Raw genomic sequence first — 19,784 nt, forward strand, 5'->3', positions numbered from 1 at the left:
TTCCTTCCTTCCTTCCTTCCTTCCTTCCTTCCTTCCTTCCTTCCTTCCTTTTTGCTTTTTGGAGGGGTGGAAGGCAGTGCAATTGGGGTTAAGTGCCTTGCCCAAGGTTACGTGGCTAGTGAGTCTTAAGTGTCTGAGGCCGGTTGAATTCAGGTCCTCCTGACTCCAGGGCTGGTACTCTATTCACTTTGCCACCTAGCCACCCCATTCATTTTCTAAAAGGTTTAGAAATGGTTCCATTCAACAACAATATATATGAAGTTACTTATTATATAGTCCAGATACTCCACTAGATGCTGGGAGAACACAAAAATATACATGCAAACATATATGTATATATGTATGTGTATGGATCTATCTACCTATCTATGAGACAAAACATTATCCTTTTAAGGTGATTTTAGTATAACAAGGGGAAAATACAAGTACACCCATGACTATGCTATGAATTAGAGTGAGATTACAAAGGAGACATCCAAGAAACATGCTATGAAGAATAAGAGGGAGAAAATAGCTGAGTTCTTTCATGCCTTTGTCTATCTGCCTAGAGCCACCAGATGGTGCAGTAGAGTGGTATGCCTGGAATGAAGTAGACTGAGTTCAAACTTGACCTCAAGACACTTGCTAATTGGGTGACCTTGGGCAATTCACTTATTGTCTGCCTCAGTTTCTTTAGCTGTAAAATGAACATAGCAATAGCAACTAGCTCCCAGGGCTCTTGTGAGGATTAAAAAAGATTATATGTGTAAAGCACTTAACACATGTTCTGGTATATACAGTAGATACTTATTAACTGCTTGTTCTCTTTCCTGGCCCCTCCCCATCTATCTAAGACAACTCTATTTAGTTATAAGACTAGGTCATGAATATGTTACATGTCTCTCTCCTATACACTTGATAGCTAATACACCTTAGAAACATGTTTTAACAGTTAGATGTATCAGAGTTAATTCTAGATTGATCAAGCCATTTGGATTTAACAGTTTTCATGAAATGTGTATAGTTCATTGCTGGTAAATGCTATCTTTTAATAGAAAATTGTGTAAATTTTCACAATAGAGACATTATTCCTAAACAAAATCTTAGACAAAAGAAGGCAGTCATTGAGATTTATGCTTACTCATGCTGATTTCATATACAGTAGCTCATTGTACATGACCTATTTGAGTTTATAGGCAGACATATACATATGGTCACATAATATTTTGTAAACTATAACTTTTAGCATATATAGTACATATCAGTTTTTAAATATATAGGCAGAGATAATACAGATCATGTGAATTTTGTAATTTTCACTTTTGAAGAAACCAAACTGGACAAAATTGGAAAAAAAAAACCCAATGATTTTGACTAATCAAAAATAAACAAATAAGAACTTTTCATTGAGATAGCTCTAAATATTGCATATGTCATTCGTTCATTCTACTCTTACCAAATGTATAAATTACATTTAAAAATAATTTCTTATTTAATTAAAGGATGAGATTTTTGGAGCAAGCATGCATTTAAGCACAAAGCAATTTTGTTTTTACTCTGTCAAGTCTCCTGTTGCTAGGTTGGGGAATCTTAATAATAAGCTTCATCTGAAATCCAGTTTAAAAAGCCTAAAGGCAGTACTTTTCTATATAAAGGTCTTCTGTGTTTCATGACAAATTTCATTATATAATGGCATGTCAAGTCAACTATCCAGCCAATTAGTCATTAGGAACTTAGACCTTCATTTTCAATTTTAAATATTAAAAAGTTCTATTTTTTCTGTCCAAACCAAAATGAAAAGGCATCAGATATTTTAACAAAAAAAAATCAAAACTTGACCTTGCACTTTTTTTCTTTAACCTTTTTTGCCCTTTCTTGAGCTGTGCATCTATATATCTTTGTCAATTTCTTTGAAATCAACAGCAAATGATACCTTTTCTGTCAACAGTGGTCAGAAATCAATCAATTAATAAGGATTTATTAAGTACCTCCTATATGTTAATAAATGAGATATGTGGTGAGTATACAGAGAAAAAAATGTAACCTCTATTCTTAAAGATCTTATATTCTATCAAATGCAATGACCAGCTTTGTAGTCTTCATGGAGAGGCTTGGGGAAAGACCGAGTACTAGGCTGTAAGCTCTTTGAAGTCAGATGCTGAGACATATTCATCTTTCTATCTTCTCTAGCAATTACTACAGTGATTTGCTCATAGTAAACACTTAAAAACTATACATAGAATATTCAAGAGCCACGAACTAGTAAATGCTATACAAAGGCAAATTCTGTAGCAGTCCTGTGGAAATGAAAAATAACATCAGTGGCAGTTTGTCTACCCCTCTTATGAATGTCAAAGTGTTGTGCAAATGCTACCATGTAAAGATTTTCTCTTCCTCATGATATAGTAAGAATTGCAAAGAAATATCTCAAAGTTTGATGACATGTTTCTTATGTTTTTAATGATCATAAGTGAGTTTAGTTTAGATAACAGTCAAGACAAACAATCAGGGGACAGATTAAATATTTTATCCTGGATTCTAAAGTGATGTTCTCTAGGCATTTTAACATCTTTCTGGTTTCCATACGTGCTAATGGTTTGCAAGCATCAGCCTTAGGCAGATGACATACTGACATTTCAAACCAGCAGCTATGAAGCAATAAGGGAAACAAACACGTCACTGCGTAAGTAAATAATTATCTTTTATGGTTATAAAACTTCTTAGAAAACTTGAGGGCATAAAGAAAAAAAATGTGTGATATCTTTTGGGTGTATTGTGAACAAAATCATGATAGAAGTCAAAATGTTTAAGCCCATTAAAGCAACAGCCCAGAAAGTTTTCTGAGGGTGTTAAAAATTCTGTTATATATATGAAGGGTATAGTGTAGATTGTATCTGCCAAACTGGAAGGAATGAATAACAGTAGGAAGTGAATCAATAAGCAAAAAAAAAAATAAATGATTTACATAGCTTTAGCCAGTTATGATATTGATGAAGTACTTAATTTAATAACTTGACATAAATTCAGCAATTATTGAGTACTTTTGGTGGGAATTGTGGAGTTTACAAAAGGGAAAGCTTAATGGAGGAAGTGGTGTCTAAAATAAACCTTGACAGAAGAGTACTAATTAGAATAATAATGTTGGGGTGTGTGGAAAAGAATGTTTAAAGTAGAGAGATAGGTGTGATCAAAGGCAAAGGTGAGAAAGCATTAGATATATCTAGAGAAAGATGAGTAGTTCAGTTTGGCAGGTGTGTATATGAAGGAAAGTGATGGTAGATAAGGCAGAAAAAAGTAGGTTGAAGGGAAAATATAAATAACTGAGTGAAAATATATTCCAGAGAAGTTTAATAAGTAATAAAAATAACTATTGATTTTTTTAACAGAGTAACTACAAAAGGGAAGCTATGATTTATGAAGATTAGCCTCAAAGTTATATAGGCTAGAGGAGACTTAAGATCATTTAGGAAAATATTTTAAAGTCTAGGCAAAATGCAATGAGTACCCAAACTAAAACTGACGGCAGTGGGAATGGAATGGAGGAGACAGATCTAAGTGATATTGTAGAGGAATAATTATAAGGATTTAGTGATTAATTGGTTATAGGGGTAGAGAGATTTAAAGTATGGGACAAATAAAAGATTACATTAAGGTTTTAAGCCTGGATGAAAGGGAAGATAAATCTCTATAAATATAAAGAAAAGTCATAAGGAAGAATAAGTTTTTTTTTTAATAACAAACATAACATTGGGCATGTTGAGGCTGAATGAAGACTAGTGTGCCATCCAGATGGAAGTGAAGCAAAGAGTTATAAATTTGGGTATTGGAGTAATGCCTTCAGACTTGAAAACTGAAGCAATGAAAATAGATGAGATGTCCAGGAAAAATCATGTCGAGGGAGGAGTATAAAGGATACAATACTGTCAAAGGCCAAAATCTAGGGAAAGTCAAGTTGTAGTGGGAGAATGACATGGAACCAGTATAGATAGAATGAACAGCAATAAAGGGAGGAGGAAAAAAAGAGGGAATTGTCTCCAAAGTGAAAGAGTAGTTTCCAAAAAAACAGAATACACAACAGAGTTAAATAAGTATATGATTCAGAACAATGAAGACAAGAAAGGTCCATTGGGTCTCGTTATTAGGAGGTCACTGGTGTAAAAGAGGGAAGCAGTTTCAAGAGAGTGCCAGAAATAGAAGCCAAATGGCAAGGGGCTGAGAAGTAAATAGATAGTAGAGAAACAAAAACAGGAATGACAGATATTCTTGCAAAGTTTAGAGATGAAGACTCATAGAAGAGTTTTTGTCAAGATAAGAACAGCTTGAGTGTATTTTATGTCAAAGGGTAAAAAAATCCAGTATTCCAGGAAAGATACAAGATCTAGGAGCAAAAGAGGAAGAGGGAACTCTTCATGAATTAAGGATCTATAGAAGGCAAGGGGGAATGAACCATTCAAAGGGAAATGGAAAAAAAAAAACAAAAACTATTATACTGGGCAGAAAGATTGAAAAACATACTACAGGGAAAAGTCATGGTTTTGAGGAAGCAAAGAAACAGAAAAAACAAAAACAAAAACAACAAGACAAAACAAGAATGAGGTTTAGTTATGACCAAAATGGTAATAATATGGCAAGTCCATTTTCCATACTTAAAAATATAAAAAATAATAAGCAAATATCATGGCATATAGATTAAGTTTACAAGGAAAAAAAAACAACAGAAAGGAGTTTTTTAAAGATATAGTTTTCCTCCTGAAATCCATTTAGTTTTTCGAAAATAACTCATTTGAAAATGAAAATAGTATGTTAGGAAATAATATCAACAATTAAATTTAACTATTTAAAATACAATTAAAATATATTAATCCATCATTTATTTTTCTTGATTTTTTAAAAAATAATTCCCACAGGATGCTGGGTAAAAAGGTTTTGTGGGTTTTTGTGGGCAAATCAAAAGCATTTGCAAAATCATTTCAGACATTCAATGGACCCAAAACACAGCTGGGTTTGTCCATCTCTTCATCATTATACTTATTACTTCTACTAAAGGTCTCTTTTGATTTCAAACAAACTGATAAATATCTGAAATTCTCTTTTAGTTAAGAGATATTGTGGGCAAACATAGAGATCGATGTTTCCCACCATAATTTCATTTCTATTTTAAATGACATAATCTTATTCCAAAATATAATTTGGATTTGATGATCTTCTGAAAAATAAGAGTTAATCACTTAAAAATTTACCACAAGAGAAGAATTCATCAAATTGACCTGGTTAGAGGAGGGCAATGACAAGAATGAGCTTTAATTCATCATCATTGCATTAGTCTATTACACTTACAGTCATAGGCATGCCCAGAGCCTTAGTGGGATGCTTTGACATATCTTGGGACATCCCAGAACACACAGCTCAACTCTATACACACATAAAACTCCTAATGGAGTTCTTTCTCCATAGGAGAAAAGGGCCATCTCTTACACATTAATCAAAGTTCATACATTACAAAGTAGAGATTTGTGAGAATAATCCAGCTCTTTCTAATCCCACAATCTGATTCCTCTGAAATTGTTCTTTATTATTTTCTTGACAGATCAAGATGACTGCTAATATTTCTTCTCCAGTGGCCAGAAAATTTTTGCAATGATTAGGACTCTTCATTAAGGAAAGTTTGTTTCCTGATTTAGGAAAAGCACCCCAGCTGTTACAGCAGTAGTGGGTTTACAGATGTCAGCACTACATGGATATTGAAGTAATAGCAGGAAGAGGGGCTTACAATTTTGTTATCATGGATTGCTATCTCTGTTGACACTATAGGCAAAGACTTGAAAGTTAGTGGGTTAGAGAAGCATTCCGAACAGTGGGGTTAAAATTCTCCGGTATGTAAGCAGGAACATTTTGTTGATGTGAATGCTTCCAGAATAGGTCTATCTAAAGATATCAGTATGGGGAGCACCGAAAGGAGTAGATAATTTTAAAACTGTCTCACTTGTTTAGGTTTCATTTATAAAATCACACCCTGCATCTGAATCATCAGCAACTTCTTGTTCAGTTAGAGCCAGAACTCTATAACAACATTAACTGTGAGCAAAAAGAAAGTAGGTCACGGTTTAATACTGATGATGTCAGGAATAAGCTATGCACAAGGCAGCTGCTAGCTAATGGTGAATGGAGTACAGGAGACCATGAAACATGATTCCACTGTATTCTCCAAAGTGTGATTTCTTCTTTTAACAGCCCAACTACATCTCTTAAGGATGCTTTAAAATTTCAAAAGACTTTCAGTTAATATGGAAATTATAAACTCCCATTAAGATACTTGAATCAAGGTACCACGTTGTTATTGATGACATCACACATGTGAAATTTAAAAGGATACAGTCTTCTAGTACCCTACCCCTTTTCCCTCTCCCTCTCGACAAATATACCTGAACAAAGGCAAGTCTGTCCACCAAAATCTGAAGTTGGTGGTGAAACCTCAGTCTGTCTCTCATTCTACTATCCACAAACCCATATTACTAATTATACTTTGTTATGCCACATTGAGCTGAGAAGCTTGATAAATGATGGATGTCTCATCAAACAAGGGGTCTATCAAATTCTTTTAATATAAAATTGTAATTATTAGTTCTCTACTCTTCCATTACCCTCCAGGGTTCAAGGTTTATATCTCTTATATAGGAAAACAAAAAGAGGGGTGGCTAGGTGGCACAGTGAATAGAACACTGGCCCTAGAATCAGGAAGACCTGAGTTCAAATCCGGTCTAAGACACTTGACATACTTACTAGCCATGTGACCTTGGGCAAGTAACTTAAACCCAATTGCCCTGCCTTCCCCCCTCCAAAAAGCCAAAAAAAGAAAAGAAGAGAAAAAGATAGGCTACCATCTTTTAAGAGGTAGGAAAGAATGTCATGGAATGACAGGGATGAATAGGGACAGAAGGATTTCTAATAGTGCAAGGAAAAGGAATTCATGGCTTAGAATTGCTGCTTGACATAGTGATAATCATATACTCAAGAGGCAGAAGCCTAGGGTTGAATCTTGACTCTACCAGTTACTCTAGCTGTAGACAAGTCCTTTAAACTCTCTAACATCATTGAAAATTAGGATAATATTACTTGCAATACCCATATCACAGGATTGTCATAAGAATCCAAGGGAATAATGTAAATAATATGCTTTGTAACAAAAACAAAATCTTATGAAGAAAGAGAATATATATAAAGTACTTCAGAAACACCAAGGTTCTCTATAAATATTAGCTGTTACATATACATGTATATATGTATATCTATACACATACATACATTTTTGTATGTATAAATACATACATATACATATATGTGCTATTGCTTTAATTTTCTTTAACTTCTAGTATATTACTCTGTACCTAACAGGGAATAATGACTATTTGATGTGATAAATCACAGTGATTGAATTTCGGTGCTGAGAGCACCGAAAAAGGGTTTTCATCTTTAAGCATTCCTGAAAATATCACTTCTTGAAGACTAACCCATCCTACATGTCATTCTTTCTAGTGGAAAAAGCTCAAATGAAGTGAACTTAATTCTCTAAATAAATCTGTAGAGACCAAAAGTGTCTGATTCAATAACTTTGTTAAAAAAATAGCAACACAGTAAATCACTTTACTATCTCTAAGGGAAAATTTCCTTTTCCATTTAAAAATGTTTAAATTAAGACATTTTTATTACTGTTCAAATTAATTAACAATGATATGTTCCCATGTACATCTTTCCTTCTTTCATCTTTTTTTTTTTAAAGCAATCGGGGTTAAGTAACTTGCTCAAGGTTACATGGCCAGTTATTTCTGGGTGTGGTGCTAAGTATCTGAGCCCAGATTTGATCCCCAGGTTATCCCAACACTGGAGCCGGTGCTCTTACTCGATGTGCTACCTGGCCACCCCTCCTTCTTTCATCTTAATTATATACTATATTATTTGTTATGAGGTAAAAGAGTGAAGTTATTGAAACAACTCTAAGGTATAGAAATGGTCACTTTACCCTTAGTCTTTCTACTCCCCCGAAAAAGAAAAAAAAACTCACCAAACTGTATTCATAAATCTACTGCAAAATTCAATTGCCCCAAGTTGGAGCTATCTACACTTGATGGAAAATCTTAACGTCTAGTCTTCACCCATATCCATGTTCATTGGCTAAATTTCTTATCAGTGCTCAGGAGGAATTGAATGCACATCTGCTCAAAAATTACAAGTTACTGTCTCAAAAAGACAACCCCATACATCGTGTTCTTTTCATGGTTCCAAGGACAATTTTTAATATATTTTGAATCTGTAGAGATGTGTATTCAAATGGAAAATAAGAAATTCCTGGCTTCAATATGACATCTGAATGCCTTCACACAATCTTTTGGATGAAAGACGACCAAGGGAAGAAATACTAGTTCAAAAACAGTTATCCCAGCATTTTTGAGAACATTTGATTACTGAGGCAGTTGGATTTTTCATCTTCTAGTCATTACAGTTCTTTATTTCTCACCAAAATTTTTATTTATTTTTTTAGGTGACTATGATAACTTAAAAAAAATTATGAAGCTCCTATCTGGTTATTTCTCTCACCATCAAAACATCCCAGACAAAGAAAACAAGCTTTAAATTAAGAGTGAATGTTCTCTCTGCCATTCTACAATTTAAATGGCTTCCAAACAGATTCTGTTGATTCCCAGCATTTCAGCTACAGGGTACTCACTTAGGTCATCTTTAATGCTGTTTTTCAAAGTTCTGTTCTATTGTTTTCTTTGTTTATTAATATTCTATGGCCACTTTCAGGATATGATGTTCTTTGTTAGCTATGTGGAATTTTTCCAAGACAAAGTCAATGGAGCTAACATTTATAGAAGAGCTTAATGAGAGATAGAGTGCTTGCTCCATAGCTATTCTTTCTAATAGAGGTTGATAGTGTGGTCATTTTAACAGCTTCTTGTGAGGAATGTTCTTTTGTATTCAGTTATTAGAAATTAACTCTCCCTTCTGACCCCATGTCCACAAAATAAACTCTTAAATTCGATAAAAATATTTTTTTACAATCTCTCAGAAAACTTCCAGACTCTAATCAAAGGCAAATGAATTCTTTGAGTTGATTATATGAAAACTTATAAAGTTTTCAAAAGTGGCACAAAAGTATAAACCCAAATTCAGTGCCTCTAAATCTGACATTATATCTAGTATTTCAGATGTAGATCATACTATGAAAATTACTACAAAAATATGCACACTGATTTATTCTCCATTTGGTTCATGAGAAAATGCTAGACATAACTGTTGTTAAAACTAAGGAGAAAAACAGGAAGAGATAGTGCTACCAAAAGTAGAATAATTCTGAATATATTTATCCTAAGATTAGAAAGAAATGGAAATTAAATTACTAATTGAATTAAAAATGTAGGAGACATCATGGAATGGAAACTAGAGAGCTGGCCTCAGAGTCAAAAACATCTGGGTTTTGACATCTACTAGCAATCTGATCCTGGTGTAATGGGATCTAGAGCAGGGGTGGGGAACCTGTGGCCTTGAGGCCACATGTGGCCCTCTTTGTTCTATGAAGTTTGGATTCCGTCAAAGGGCTGTGATTGAGGACCTAGAGGGTCATATGTGGCCTCAAGTTCACAGGTTCCCCACTCCTGGTCTAGAGCATGATCAGAGGACACAGTACAGCATCTCTGCATGGAAGTGGGCTCTGCAGGAACAGTGTCATATTTCATAGTCTGTTGACCACATTGGTTATTCAGGCATACATCTTTTTTTCCAAATAATTTCTAAATTTACTTCAAATTTATTGATATCAAAATTACAACAAATAGTTAGAAAATGTAACAGGTTCTGCAAGAATGTACTTTCAGGGGAGTCATGATGAATGTAAGTTGCTTAGAGAGACTGTGGAACATCCATGGGTCTTCTGTTACTGATTGTGGTCAGCTAGCCTCACAATGAAGAATGTCCATTCATTGACTTTGGAGGCATTCAAAAAGGCTTGTCATACTTGGGTAATGCCTTTTTGCCTACTCGGGCTTTGTCTTATTATCTTCAGCTGCACTCTGGTGACGTGAGCCTTTACTCACAAATTTATTTGAGTCCTTTCTCTCTGAGGTTATGTGCTCTAACAATGAGGGGAAACACAGCTGGTGGGAGCTTGAGCCAATAGCAATAGAGAAGAAACACCACAAGCCCTCAGGAGCAGATTTAATAGGCCTGGCTCTAAGAGAGCAAGTGGGAACATGCATGCTGTACTGGGCAAGAGACTTAACCTTTAAGTTTCCCAGGCAATTCTCGAAGACTGAAAGCTACAAAAATGGATATGGGCCTATATTGATAGAGGGAATTTCCTCTACTTGACTCTCTTGTACCAATGAAATCTCAAGTCTGTCTTCCCATCCCATCCAATAAAATATAGCCCACAGTTCCAAGAGAATACTGTAAACCTGGCATACGGACACCATTCCTTGAGAGTGTTTTTCAATTGCTCATGTTAGAAATTTCCAAATCAGTGTACTTACTTTCCTACCGGTGGTAGGACCCTAACCATCTAGACATTTCTCACCCTCTTTAGTAGTGCTCAATTCCTGACTCTTGTTTTCTGGAAGAATTAGAAAGCAAATTTATCTTTCGTTATATATCCTGTCAATACCTCTGAATGCTTGTGTTTTTTTTTCCCTTTACTTCTTTAAAATATTCTTGCTTTAAAGAGACACTGTTTGTAAGACTGGTTAACACTCTTCTTCATTAATGGAAACTGGTAATGACCTCTGGCTTTGAACTCTCCTATAATCAATCACATACTTTATGGTCTATTGACCATATCAGTCCTTCAGGCACAGCTCTTTTTCCAAATAATTTATAAGTTTACTTTATATTTATTGATAGCTAATTTACAATGAATAGTCCAAAAATGAAATGGGTTGTGCCAGGATTTTGTGGGTTCCCCATCACTTGAGGTCTCTAAGGAGGGAATAACCGTTTGTTTCTGAGATATTATAGTGAGACGACTTTTCAAGGTACAAGGTGGACTAGGTAACTTCTGGGGTCCTTCCCAGCTCTAAGATTCTGTGGTACTATTAAAGAAGGGGGAACAAAATCTAGATTGCTATGTGATTCAAATATATTATTTTTGCCTTTAATGGGTTTTCTTGTGTCATTTTCACTAATTTGGGACTTGAAAGTTTAACAAAAATGAATATAACTAGGGGGAAAGTCAAACTTCATTTTTCTTTCTCCATAATTTTCTCCTTGAAATGGGCATTGAATATCAATTAGACATCACCTAGTAGCTAGACAAATATCAGTTAATACAGTATCATAAGCAGTGTTACTGTTACTGTTCAGTTACTTTCAGCTGTGCCCGACTCTTTGTAACCTCATTTCAGGTTTTCTTGGCAAAGATACCTAAGTGGTTTGCTATTTCCTTCTCCATTTCATTTTACAGATGAGATCACTGAGGCAAACAGGATTAAGAGACTTGCCCAGGATCCCATAGCTAGTAAGTATTTGAAGTCAGATTTGACTTCAGGAAGGAGAGTCTTCCTGACTCCAGGCCAGGCACTCTACCTACTGTGCCATCTAGCTGCCCTGAAAAATCTCTTAGAAGATGATTAGCTCTTTCCTTTAAAAAGGCAAAACTTGTAAGTCTGAAAGAAATCCTTTCCCCTCCTTTTCTACTCAACTATCCCTCCTTGTTAACCCACAACAACAATAACAACAGCAACAACAACAGTATAGTGTTTGTTTTTTTCCCTATGTCAGAGACTATGGTTCTTCAGGACACAGCATAATTAAATCCCTTTACTTTCATACAGTCTTTTAAGTTGTGGGATATATTGACTTCTGGAAAGGGCTAACTAGTACTAATCAACCAACATCTTCTTTACTGGGAAATAAGATCTTGAAGTCATTCTCTCTGAAGTAAGTCTGCAGCTAATAAAGAAAGTCATATTATCCTTTCCTTACAGAGAACAGATGCCTCTGCTTCCTTACCTTCATAATTTGAATATAATTTATAATTTAAAAATGAATGATTAGATATTAAGAGACTTAGAACTTCTAATCAAAGTATGTATTTGATCTCCACAATATGTTTGAAACTAACCTCAATCTACACACGTTCCTACAATGGCTCAGAAAATGGGCTGACAAGTCATGCAGTAAATTTCTAGGTCACTGTGGCTAGAGATGCTGTCTTTCTGGATAGCGTTTAAAAAGGGAGCAAAAAATGTAAAAAAGGTAACAAAAGGAAATAATGGTTAGGTGCTGATATGCATTTTATCTGGCTACATGAATACAGTCATGGATCCTTCATTCCTGAAGTTCTGGCTTAGTGTTTCACTGAGTCACACATCATTCAGCTGTGTCTACCAGATCACATAAAGGCAGATGATCCACAGCTGTACTTCCAGTCCCTGAACATTTTATGAGGCAGATTGACATTTTACCTAATTATCTCTATGATGTTTAATCATGGATGTCTTCATGGGGGGTGACAGGGTTGAAGTAGGGGAGTTACACAAATCTCATATTCAGAGTTTCAGCTGTCTTCAAACCATATTGTGGAACAGAAAAATTACAACAAATTGCTAATCTATTAAAGCTCCAGGTAAAGATACTGAGAGCTTTTTTAAAAAGTTATTTAGCTAATATAACACAACGTCTACACACACTGTATTGTGGGATGCACTCTTTTTAAGGTGACTCTTTACAACATGGCAACAGAAGATGTAATTCAGTTAATGATGGTTTTTAACTTAAGTGGTATCTTCAAAAACGCAAACTAAAATGAAATCGACTGGACTTCCGTTGGCTTGTTGCTTGAACTGTAATTTTTACCATCACTTAGGTGTGCCTACAATATTCTAGGGAGCAAACATATGTTTTAAAAAGCAACCAACTGGTGAATAAGGCAGTAAATGTCTATTCTCAGTCTCCAGGTTTGCTCCTGAAGGTTTTATCAATATGTTTCAAACCAAGAAGATTTATCACCTTTCTTATTTTAAATGTCTATACTAAGGATTATGACTTTATGATGATGGTGATTTCTTACAACTATTTATGAGACATAATATTATCACCCCTGGATAGCAAAGTCCCTTGTTTCAGGAATCATGACACCTAGGCCATCTTTGCTCCATTTTGCAACATTCCCTAGCACCACCTCCACTGGGAAAAGTCCTCCACATCATTTAAAAGTTTACAGTGGGTGAAGCTTACTATTCTTTTTACAGAATTTCTTTCTTGCCCTAAAAATCACAAGAAGCACAATACATTTTCCCTGTCTTTGTCTCTATCTAGCACTCACTCAAACTCACACCCACACCCACCCACCCACACAGGTATGGATGTAATTGAATATTTTTTAATCTTTTTTTTCCCATAAGTAGACCATGGACTGGTTATTATATCTACACAATCTATTTTCATTTTTTGTCTCCTTGAGAATTCTCTCTAAATTTCATCAAAACTAGCCAACATGCTATTATTAAAAATAGAATCTACCCACAAAAATATTTTTTACCTGTCCTTCATAGTAATATTCTTATGAAGGCAGGTAGGTGGTACATTGGATAGAGTGCTGGACCTGGAAGCAGGAAACCTTGAGTTAAACTTCAGAATCAGATAACTACTAGCAGTATGAGCCTAGGTAAGTTACTTAACCTGTCTTCCTCAGTTTCCTCTTCTGTAAAATACAGATAATAAGAGCACCTCCCAGGGTTTTTTTTGGGGGGGGAGGGGAATGATACACTTTTGCAAACTTTAAAGTGCTATATAAAAGTTAACTATTTTATAACTGTTATTATGGTCAACTGACAGGTGGCATGCTATAATTTATCATTTTTGGTTCTACCTTTCCTGATCACATTCTTTTAAGGGAATATAGGGAAAAGCAGTGCTGACTTTTCTAGTGAAGTTTGGAAAGGGCAAATTCTATCTCCTCTTCTGGGCATCCTTTTGATCTATCTTAAGATATTGTGTTGGTTAAAAGGGCAGAGGTTTGTTCCCACACCAACTATAGAAGAGCTAAACTAGCATGGTTCTAATTTATATGAATATATGTAGGTGCATAAGATAAAAACTGTCCTTATACGCATAATGCATATACATGTTGAAAGTCAGTTTCAAGTCCTTGAAACAATGCATACATATCATCATGTATATTATATTCCAGTGTATATCTATAAGCATTATTATTAGAATATAAGCTTCTTGAGAGTAGGAATTGTTTCATTCTTTGCTTTTGTATCTCCTAGGCCTAATCCAGTGGCTTGTACAAAGTAGGTGCTTAACAAATGCTTTTTGCTTGATGGATAGATTATTCATGGTAATGATAGGGAAATTTTAGTGTGCATGTATTTTGATGTCCATAATTTCTCCCAATAACTTCTGAAGAACCAATAGTGCTCTCTTAAAGGAATCATAAGCTATAATAAGAAGGAAAAACATGCTACTGACTAGTTATATGACCTTGTTCCAATCACTTAATCTCTGTTTTCTAAGTTAAAGTATGCTTAAAATCAGAGGTTGGACTACATACTTCCTTTAAGGTTCTTTCTGGCTTCTATTTTATATGAATACCATCATCATATTCATCTATGTGTGTTATATTATAGCTTTTCTTTCAAAGGGAGACAGAATAAATAATTTCTATAAATTCAAATACAGATTCTACAATAAGGAAGTCAGTATAAAGAACAATGAACCTAGAGGCAAGGGATCTAGATTTGAATCTCAGCTCTGACCCTTACTGCTCTAAGATTCAGTTTTCTCATCTGTCAAATGGAAATAATATTTGTGCTACTACTAAAAGGGCCAGTTGTAAGAAGAGTGGGCTAGAAATTATAAAACACTACACCAATTTGAAGAATGCAAAATTTTCCTTGTATATCACAAAAATATACAATCTGAATTAAAATTCTCAGCTGATATCACTCTCACAATTCAAAATGAATTCTATATTTGGAGCAAGCCCCTCTGTTTCTACATATTGATTACTCAAATGATCTAATTCACCCCTTCCAGTCTTTCAGACAGAATTACCCCTTTGTACATAAGTATTGTCCAAATCATTCCACACAAGAGATTTCTTGGTCAGATTCTAAAACAAATCCATATTGCAAAATGGACAAGTCAGTGGCTGGGAGTACCCACCCTCCTTTCAAGCCATGGTCCTCCTTTTTGGGCATGCTCTTTGTGGGTTAGCAGTTGCCAGCATGGAACAGTAGTCAGAGGCCTAGGAATTACTGTTAACTCAGCAGGACAAACCAAGTAAGGGGTGGAAAAGACCAAAGTAAGAAAGTGGATGGGCAAAAAGCAGGAAAAACGGTTAACATGATGAAAAAGAAAAGCAACTGGCTTGGGGGGAAGGGGAAAAGGGGAAAAGGGAGGGTGATAGCAACGGAGTCAACCAGCAGTGATTACATCTTAAAAATGGGGGACATTATTTGCTGTGAGGTTTTGTTGTGTCCTGTTTCCCAGACAGGGTGCTTAAGCAGCCATATCTTTAAATTGCCTGTCTATAACAGCTGCTTCTGCTGCCACCACAGAAAGAGAAATTATATCTTTCAATCCTTCATTTTATCCCTCTTACCTATAATCCTCTAGTTCCAGTCTGTCTGACCACTTGACAAGGCTTTTTTTAATTAGTGAGGCTTTTTAGGGGGGAGGGGCGAGGGGACTCTTAAATATGCTCTACATATACAGAAGAGTAGACAGCCTTGGAAACTCTTGATGAGAAGAAAAATATCCTGCTGGGAATATAAAATGGCAAGCAGAGCATGGAATAATGATTCTCATAATTGAGATTGTCATGTGCCTTATTAGAAGCCATCATTTACCTGGGGGTCTGGCTTGATATATGCTAAGATATTTCACACATTTTACATAAGGGGTTTTTTAAAGTCTCACTGATTTATTTCAGCATCTGTATTGTTTTGTTAGGGCCTCCAAAAGGCTTCTACGTTCTCTTTTGAAATTGAAAAAAAAAAAAGTGAAGATGAAAGCTGTCATTCACATCCAGGGCTGCACTTGGTGGCACCCGAGATACTTATGATAATTGCCCTGATGAGACAGGTGGAGCTTTTTACAAGTGCCAGTCTTGTCTAATGGGTATTTAGGAACCTGGCTGCTCCATCACCCAATGGATGTGGCATGTATTTGATGAAAGGCAGTAAACAGCATTAATTATGAAAGATATCTGTTAACGAGGGGAAGGGAAGAGATAGATATTCATATATGTGTTGTGATATATCTTTTTTTTTTTTTAAAGGTGACAGGATAAAGCATCTTGAGGTAGGTTACTTAAGGAAATGGCTCACCGGAGTCATTTTCTGTTTTTTCAGGACAGCAGACTCATCTCTGTGCTGAACCTTGGAGATCTCACAATACTTAGGCAGATTCTGTGTAACAGGCATGGGTCAGAGTGTCTTCAGCTACCTTTGTCTTCTGGTTGGCAAATCTATCATGATTCCTAGACAAAGCAAAAAAAAAAGGGGGGGAGGAGGGTGAACAAGAGGTAGAAATTTGGACAGAGCTCAAGAATGGCTAAGGAAATGAGCTCAAATGTATACTGCTGTTAGGTTGGTGTCAATCTTCTCATAGATTCCTCCATTTTCAAGGACTTCTTATGGACTCCATAAAAGTCCTTTCCACCAACAAATGTAGAATATATTCTTGAGAGACCCTTAAAGGATAAACTAAATTATTTTGGCCATATGTTCCCAATCAATTTTAAGTTTTCTTTTTCCTGTCCTCCTTATAATAGACTTAAAAAAAAATTAACTCACATTTATGTTGTGTTTTAAAATTTCCAAATACTTTCCTCTCAACAGCCCTGTTATGTAGATAGTATAAGTGTCCTACTAATTATACTTTCGCTGTACAGATAAAGACACTGAGGCACTCAGTTACCCTAAGATTCTGTAATGCTTTTAAGAAAAGGTATGGTGGAGAGAGCTCAAAACAGTTCCCAAGAAAGAACCAGTTGCTAAATGTTCAGGGTGAGCATTGCCACTTGGGGAATTGACCAACTAAAACTCAACATTTGATTTATTGTTTTGTTGATTGTCTAGTCTTTAAAAAGTGATAAGAAGATGATAATAATACAGATTAATTTTAAAAGCTTTCCTGCACAATTTTTTTCCTTCAGAGAACTAATTGTTAATAGTTTATCAGCCCACTTATGTTTATTATCGTTAATAGTAATAGCAATAATAACAGACTATATAGCATTTTGCATGCTGTATCATAATAACCCTAGGAGGTAGGTACCACAGGCATCATCTACAGTTTGCAGAGCAGTACCACTGAGGTTTAAAGAGTTAAAGTGATTTATTCATCATCACACAGTTTGTCAGAGGCCAAATAAAAACCATAGTCTTTCTGATTTAGAGTATTATCAATAGATCCCCTGATATTTGATTCCTGCTCTTATGTCTCTTAATAAATACAGTTGAGTAGGTATGAATAAGGGTTTTTGCTTTCTGAAAGGTGTTTTTTATTAGCTTTGTAACACTTATTCATATATCTCTAAATGTTCTTGCCAAAAGTAGCTCCCTCTTTAAATTTGCTCCCAAATAACTCACAAACCCAATTCCTTGCTGACTTCTCACCTCCCTCCCTTATGTACACTCATTTTAGTAATAAAATATTATTAAAATGCAGGCAAAGAATCATATATATGGTTGCAATATTTACAATTGTATTGTAGGACCCAAATTTGATACTGTTTCATTACAGGTAATATGAAAAAAGTAACAGTATTTTTTTTTTCAATTCACTCAAGCAACTGTTGCAAAGGGTGATTTAAATTCCATACAGGGGAAAAACTTCCTAACAGATATTCAAAATTGGAATGGGTTGTGTCATGAAGTAATGGATTCTCCTCTCAATGAAGGTCTTCAAGCAAATTTTGGACAACCACTTAAAAGGTCCGTTGGAGCAACAATTATTTTATCAATCAATAAGCATCGTTTGTTGACAGGGAACTTGGGCTATTTCGCCACATTGGCCCTTCCAACTATGAAATGCTGAGATTCTGTTATTTGGTGCTGTGCAGACAACTTGTATGATTTGCTTTACACACTTGATTTGTTGCTTAATTATCGTATAGATGCCCCCATTATCACCCATAATAGGTCTCATAACTTTTTTTTTTCTGAATTGTCATTTCAGTTCAATTATTTTCCACATGCAAATTTGTGAATGAACATTGAGTTCTTCAATATCCTTTTGGATACTTCCTTCAAGGTACTTATTTAGAGAGCAAGGTACTTGTTTAGACATTCAAAATATTAAATGTCAAAAGTACTGATTGATTCATGATCCAAAATCCCTTATTTTAAAAGACACAGAAAGGCAAAACAGTGTATAACTTATACTTGAAAGGATGGCTATTAAAAGCAATTATATTTCCAAGCTCAATTGTAAACTTAACATTTATGGAGTCAAAAGTACAAAAGTAAAGTATTTTACTGTTTCACTTTATCTTGCCATGTATATTAACTCTAAAATGAGGAGAGGAGAAAGAGGAGGATGAGAAGGAAGAAGAGGAGGAGGAGAAGAGGGAGAGAAGAAGAGGAAGAAGAAGAAAGTGATGAACATAGCCTTTTTTTGTTTTAATACTGTGTGCCATATTTCAATCTTCTCATCAAGGGTCTAAGGTTTCAGTAGGGAAACCAGGGTAATTTTTCACTGTGCTAATGAATACCACCTCTTTAGCATGGTATTTCAGTTAAGGGAATATTATAATGGATCATCCTTACATATGTATGCTCATTTCGATATGTATATTATTAAAAGTGAACACAAATCCCATTGTATAATGGTGTACAGATAAAGTTCATTAAAGTTAGAAAATAAAAAAAGAAAAGTTAATCTCAGACACATACTAGTGCTGGGGGTAATAATACATTTTAAGTTCATTGTATTAGAATAAAACCTTGGTAAAGTAACAACCACTGTCTATTATTCATAATAAAATCAATGTTTTACTCAGTGCTCTTCTGTTAGGACTTTGAAGTAATTAGAAGCTTAATTTTTTTTGTGTTGTTTCAAGTGGTTGCAGAAATTCAATGTTGTAAGGAACTATGAGGGGGAAAAAAGAAAATAAGAATCCAAAATATGTTCTCCACTGACCCTTGCAGTGAATTTTTTTAAAATGTGGTAAAACATTTTTTTCAATTAAAATATCCCCAGTGCAATTTCTTGGTCTATTACCTCTGACAGCCACTGTTAATTATATTTTTAACCTGTTAATGATATAACATTTTCCAAGGCCTGTTAATCTTACTCTAAGGTTTTTTTTTTTCTTCTGAAAGTGTGCCAGTTTAGCAATAGGGTTGATTTTATTGAATGGAAACAGGCATGTGGGCAGCCTCCATGTAAAATAATGAGGGCTTTGCTGGAGGCTTTGTGATAATATTAGGTATCAATGAACACTAATTGTCAGAATTGTAGATATCTGACGGGGGTGGAGTGGGAAATATAATCAACAAGCAGTTCTATTCCTTGTAAATTCTTCTATTTTTTGTATGAATGGGGGGAAAACTCACCTTGCAAGTTCTTAAGATCTATGCAAAACAAATAAGGTGGCTGAAATCAGAGCAGGCTTATTTAATGCCAAAGTTAACTTATAAACTACCCTCTAATTTAAGGCTGTCTTTTTAACCTCTTAAGGTTGCTAATTCCAATCCCCCCCTCCCAAGAATTTTAAAATAATCAAAAACATATGTCTCACCTACACTTGACAAGAACTGAAACTCTCTCTCTCTCTCTCTCTCTCTCTCTCTCTCTCT

At 35.0% G+C, this 19,784-nt stretch overlaps 1 long non-coding RNA gene across 6 annotated transcripts in view; it reads right to left on the reverse strand.

The window, feature by feature from the left end:
• LOC138151055 (uncharacterized) overlaps positions 1-19,784 on the reverse strand; it is a 138,411-nt gene that overhangs the window by 80,271 nt on the left and 38,356 nt on the right. For all 6 annotated transcript variants that reach the window (XR_011165731.1, XR_011165730.1, XR_011165726.1 and 3 more), the window contains exon 2: positions 16,308-16,459. This is a non-coding gene — a long non-coding RNA (uncharacterized lncRNA). The remainder of the gene's footprint in view (positions 1-16,307; positions 16,460-19,784) is intronic.

Source organism: Petaurus breviceps, unplaced genomic scaffold (assembly GCF_028583685.1).
Source record: "Petaurus breviceps papuanus isolate PSGF00001 unplaced genomic scaffold, PetGlider_PUasm1.0 90895, whole genome shotgun sequence".
NCBI lineage: Eukaryota > Metazoa > Chordata > Mammalia > Diprotodontia > Petauridae > Petaurus > Petaurus breviceps.